Here is a 6,169-nt window from a genome sequence, read left to right on the forward strand (position 1 = left end):
ACATGTGAAGACAGAAAAATAAATTAAATTTGTTGCCCTGCCCACAATAAATTCGGGCTAATTGAGCAGATCCACAAGCATTACATATTTACCATCTATAGAAACATTCATTTTCCTTGATTTTTTTAAGCACACATCAAATTCATTGAAGAGAGAAAAACACAAGAAAGGTTACAAGAAGTTAGAAAAAACAAATAAAGACTCTGCAGAAAAGCAGAAAGCAAAAACACTCAAACCAAGCTATCTCATCCAAAAGGAGAGAAAGCAACCAAGACTAAAAATACCCACCAAACTAACTAAACCTCTTTTACAACAAAGCAGTAGCAACTACCAATCTGCACAGTAGCAGAACAACAACACAACAAGCAAATCTATCTACAGAGCAGAAAAATGCTAGCAGCATAAAAAGATCATCCAGCAGAACAACCTTTTTTTTATCTTCTTTTTCCGAGACTTTGTGAGGACGTTAGAGAAGTCATCTGCAATATCCGGGACAATATCAGCGTCCTTTTCACCTGCATCCCCCAGAAGCGATTCAGAATACTGAGATCCTTTCTCACAACATCATTTTCAATTGAATCATCCGGCTGAATGATAAATTGTTGCTGATTATTTATCATGTTGCCTAACAAGTTTGGGTGAACATTTCTAGGATCCTCCAATTCCTCTAAAGGCTCACTATTAGATTCCTCCTCTGAAGTATGAGATAACTCTACATTCCCACCTACCTACTCTAGGGTAGGCAGATTATGAACAACATTGCTATCAAACTCTAAGTTTATAACTAGATCATGTGCATCCTTGAAGATAGTGGCCTCCCTGCCTAGGTTATGCGAAAAAAGTCTTTTCCTTGCTGGTTTAGTCAATTCCTTTGCTCCTTGGGCGCCGTCTTTGTATATTTTCCTACAATTTTGTGCTAGGTGTCCAATGGATTGGCACCCTTTGCAGAATTCAGGAAGCTTTTCATATTCGATACCTACAAAAAAGGCAAAACCTTCTCTTTTCAACAAGATTTGGTGATAAAGCTTTGTCTTAAGATCAATATCCACAAGCACCCTTGCAAAATGACCAAATGTCGTGTTTTTTGTTGCCTCATCCAATGAAATCGGGGTACCAATCCCACCAGCAATTGAAAAAATGATACGAGGACTCCAATATTCCTAAGGAGTGAGTAACCTTTTGAAGACTTGGGTTGAAATCAAGCGTCCAGAGAGAAAGTCGAAGAATACCCGGTTTCAAGCTCCATGAGCCTATTGCACACGCACTTCTCATATCTTCAGAAGAGGAAAAAGAGAAATCGAAGAAACCCCTCCCTAAGGAAACCATTGACCAGTTACCAATTTTGTTCCATAAAACCGTAAGTTTGGCTTTAAGGTCCAAGAACTTGATTGGAGTGTCCCCCTTACCCAAAATTAACCTGTCGTGAAGGTGAGTTTTGCATCTGTTAAGATCCGCCTGGTATTCCTTTTTAGGGATCTTTACAGCTATAGCATCCCCTTTAACACAAGGTTGAGGGAGTTGAGAGAGTGAAATATTATTATCTTCATTAAGTACTTGCGCAAAAGATTTCTTCTCCACCCAAGCTGGGTCTTGTGAAAGTAACTTAGCACTCTCTTGCTTTTGATGAGGCTGCTATTCTGAAGAATTTAGTATGAAGGACCAAGGGATGAGAGGCTTGGTTGAAGACATTATGAAATTGGGGATTTTGCAGACCTTTTCCTTGATTATATGTAGTTTTATTCTTCAACTAAATACAAAACAAACATCTCTCCATCAATTCTTATCCAAAGTTTAAGCCTACTGGCGCACCTCAATATTTGATAAAACACTAGTTACACGAGGTATCAGAGTCGCCAACGTGATTTTGCAATCAAAAATAGAAAATTATTTTTATGTCCACTTTAAGATTACATTGGTCTTTAGATTAAAATGTGGACTTATGAGCCGATTATGGATCAGTGAAGGTATTTGCAGCTAGTTTACTCATCATACTAGACGAAATCTTCATTAATTGCATGGACTAATTTAAAGCTCAAAGTTGTTTGATTATTCATTTACTTATTTATATAGGAAAAAGTTAATTTTTAATTTTGTGTTTCATAAAATTATATCTTACTTCTCATATCTCAATGAATAATAGACAATCAAGACTATGTAGTTCTCAAACAGAAAAATATTTATTAATTAGGTATTTTTTATTAAGAGTCGAAGAGAAGAAAAAATATTTGATGGTAGTTTGTTATTCCAAATTAAGAGATTGAAGTACAACCCTACTTCTAATATCATATTTCAACCTAAGGAGAGTGAAAGCAGGATAATGATTGCATTCACTTTTCAATTTTTTTTTATAAAGGAAAATTGTATTAAAACGAGCACAAGGGGTGCCCACCCAATACAAAAGAGATCAAGCGGTCAAGTTTGTAGAGCAAAGTTGAATACAAAGTTTTGGATTTATACACCAATTTGCAAAAGATAAAGATAATACATTAATAGAAACAAAAGAAGAGAACCAAATCCAAGATCTAGTTTGAATTAGATCAAATAGATGCACATAACTTGGAGTCTTGTCCAAAAAAATCGCTTCATTTCTCATAAGCCACACAGACCAAACCACCGCAAACCAAAGCATTCTCCACACTTTTACACATCTTCCACCGCGAAGGGCCTCATGAAGCTTGAAGGAGTCTAGAGTTGACGAAGGATTTATCACAGGGATTTGTAACCAAGAATAAAAACCTCTCCAAATACTTGAAACAAAGTCACAAGATATAAATAGGTGGTCAATAGATTCGATATGATTATGACAAAAAGTGCAAACCAAATCATCCACCCTCACAATAACATTCCTCTTAAATAATTCATCCTTAGTTGGTAGTCTTCTTTTTATGAGTTTCCAGACAAAGCAACAAATATTTGAGGGCACACAGTTAATCCAACATTTTTTTAACTCTTTATCTATAGCTAAATGGTGATGGTCCAGTTGAACCAAATAGGAAGATTTAACGACATAGTTACCTGAGTTGTCAAGACCCCATCTCCATATATCAAGAGTATCTCTTTTACAAGAAAAATGATGAATCAAATCATATAAATTTTGAGCCATAGATTCCTCTCTCCCAAACAAACTTCTCCGCCACTGAATATTCCAATGCCATGCATCATCTCTCCACAAACCATTATCCCCCACCCAAGCTTGTTGATTAATAGCAAGACGAAATAATCTAGGAAAAACCATCTTGAGACTCTGATTACCCACCCAAGTGTCATGCCAGAAAAGAGTTTGAAGACCGGTTCCAATTTCCTTCCAAATATTCTCATCAAACCACCCACCTGTGATGTCATTGGTTGAGCCCACTTTTTGAAGGTCCTTCCACCATCTCGAAGCCAACTCATTCCTTTGAAGAAACGAATCAGAACCATATTTTGAATTAATTACCTTCACCCAAAAAGCCTCCGTGTTTTGAACCCTACGCCATCTCCATTTCGCCAACAGCGCATTATTGAAACAAAGAAGATCCTTCACCCCCAGACCATCAAGGACCTTTGGTTTGAAAACCACATCCCAAGCCACCCAAGCGATACCTTTACCACCTCTCTTATTCCCCCACAGAAAGTTGTGTTGCATGCTAACAAGATTGGCTAAGACCTTCTTGGGAGCTTTATAAAGAGATAACATATAAGTAGGAATGTTAGCTAGAACATAATTCAGAAGGATTAGTCTACCTCCAAAGGATATATGTTTGCCTTTCCAAGAAGCAAGCCTCTTAGAAACAACGTCACACATACACTGCCAAGTAGAAATCCTCCTCGGATTTGCCCCGACAGGAATGCCCAAATAAGAGAACGGTAGGGAGCCAATCTTGCAAAGAAAGAAGTTTGCCGCCGCCGAGATAGTCGAATCTGACAACCTTAAACCAAAAAGAGAACTCTTGTTGGAGTTCACCTTCAAACCCGAAGCTAACTCAAAGCACCTAAGTATTGTTTTCAAGCAAAAAAGATTTTTATGAGCCGGTTTGCACACAATATTAGTATCATCAGCAAACTGAAGATCACAAACTTCTACACCATCATCACCAATCTTGTAACCTTCTAGTGCACCAATAGACCTTGCTTTTCTAACCAACCCTGCAAAACCTTCCGCCACCATTAGGAACAAAAACGGCGCCATTGGGTCACCCTGTCTTAAACCTTTGGAAACAGAGAAATGGGCCGCTGGACTACCATTAATCAACACAGACATAGAGGTCGAGGAAAGGCAAGCATTTATCCACTTCCTCCACTTAACCGAAAACCCAAAGTGGGTAAGCATAAAGTTCAGAAAATTTCAATCCACTGAGTCATAAGCTTTCTCAAAATCAACTTTAAACAAAAAGCAAACATCCTTATCCTTATTCGCTGAGTCAATTCTTAAAGAGTTCTTATTATTATTATAAGGTTCAAAGAATTGATTAATCATTTATCATTATTTACTTACCATTTCAAGATAATGAAGTACTTATCTATGTTCATCACGGCATCCCAATTTAAAAGGTCACACATATTTAATCGTTACAGACACATTAATCCTTATTATATTTTTTAATTTAATTTTAATTATTTCAAGAAAATATGAAGTTTGTTATTTAATTTTTTTTCAATTTTAATTGAACGTAAATTTTAATATTTTCTTGATTTCGGATTTTTATTTAATTAAATTTCTAAACTTAGTTATTTAATTTCCAATCTTAGAAATATTTTGGTGTCGAACTTTTTTAACATACGATATGAATTTTTTTTTTTAATTTGTTCACTTGAAACACACATAAAAATTAAGAGTTCAATTCTTAAGAGTAATATTTGTTAGGAGGGATAGTTCGCACAAAAATGAATTAATTTTTTACATGTAAGGTAAGGATATATCCTTAGCAATACAATAAATACATAAAAAATGAATGAGTTGAAAAGTATGAATGAGTTAAAAAATACGAATGAGTTGAAAATCCAATTTCCCCATGTCATTCCATTTTTATAATAAAAAGCTGTATGAATGAGTTGAAAAGTGTTGGAAATTAAATCTCATATACCAATAAAATTTCTTTGATATCAAATGAAAGAAAAAAAATTGATGCGTGGATCCTATTCTGTAATCTAACTGAAACAGATAGTCAAAGAAAACCAATTCATATCACATTGACTTCATCATTTGTGTTGATATTCAACATTTTCCCACGTTTATTCAGTTAATTTGTTTTCATAACAGAGTGTCTAGTTAGTTTTGTTCGTTATTAACAGCTAATTCCATGAACACATTGACCCATCAAATAGAAACAACTAATATCACCTATGATCTTCACGCATTGTCTTTCTATTTTTATGCATCAAGTTTTTCTTTCCACATTCTAATCTTTTTAAAAGGTATACACACATAACCAAATCTCCCTCATTCTCTCTCTATCTCTCTCAAATATTATTATTTGAACAAAGCGAAGAAATTAATGATCATGGATATGCCGTACGATGGAAGAAGACATAGTGGACAACCTCAACAAGGTTTTCAACCAAGACCAGGACTTACAACAGGATACTCAAACAAACATCACGATGCTTTTGAATTCAACTATGTTTACCGTCCTGCTACCCCTGAGAAGAGCAAACTCAACTACATTATGACATTTATATATATATTATCCTTGTGTTTCGTCGTTATGATAGTTATAGCAGCAATAACATTAAACCCTATAACCCCTATTTGTCACGTTAACGATGTTATGGTAAAGAATTTTACCACAAAACCAACCCTAACTGGGGATTGGTACACCAACGTCACAGTTTACAACCCTAACAAGGGACGATTTGGTCATTTTCAAGACTTCATCGTATATTTCATGCACAACAATGATGTAATAGCGGGGTCTTCTATGCCTGGTTTCAATGTGGAGAAGAATAAACATGAAATAGTTGAAGTGAATGCTTCAACAAAGAATGAAAATGTGATTGCATTGATTCACCCAGAGTTGAAGCTTGAAGAATTAGGGAAAGAAAGAGATAATCTATTTGTAGTGGTGGATATAAAGATAGTTCCTGTAACAGTGTTCATGCCTAAGATAGGGTCATATATGGAAGCAAAGGGAGTGGCATTTTGTCCTGGAATGAAGATTAAGTTTCAAAAGGATACTGTTACTGAAGGTCG

Source organism: Lupinus angustifolius, chromosome LG05, assembly GCF_001865875.1.
Source record: "Lupinus angustifolius cultivar Tanjil chromosome LG05, LupAngTanjil_v1.0, whole genome shotgun sequence".
Taxonomy (NCBI): Eukaryota; Viridiplantae; Streptophyta; class Magnoliopsida; order Fabales; family Fabaceae; genus Lupinus; species Lupinus angustifolius.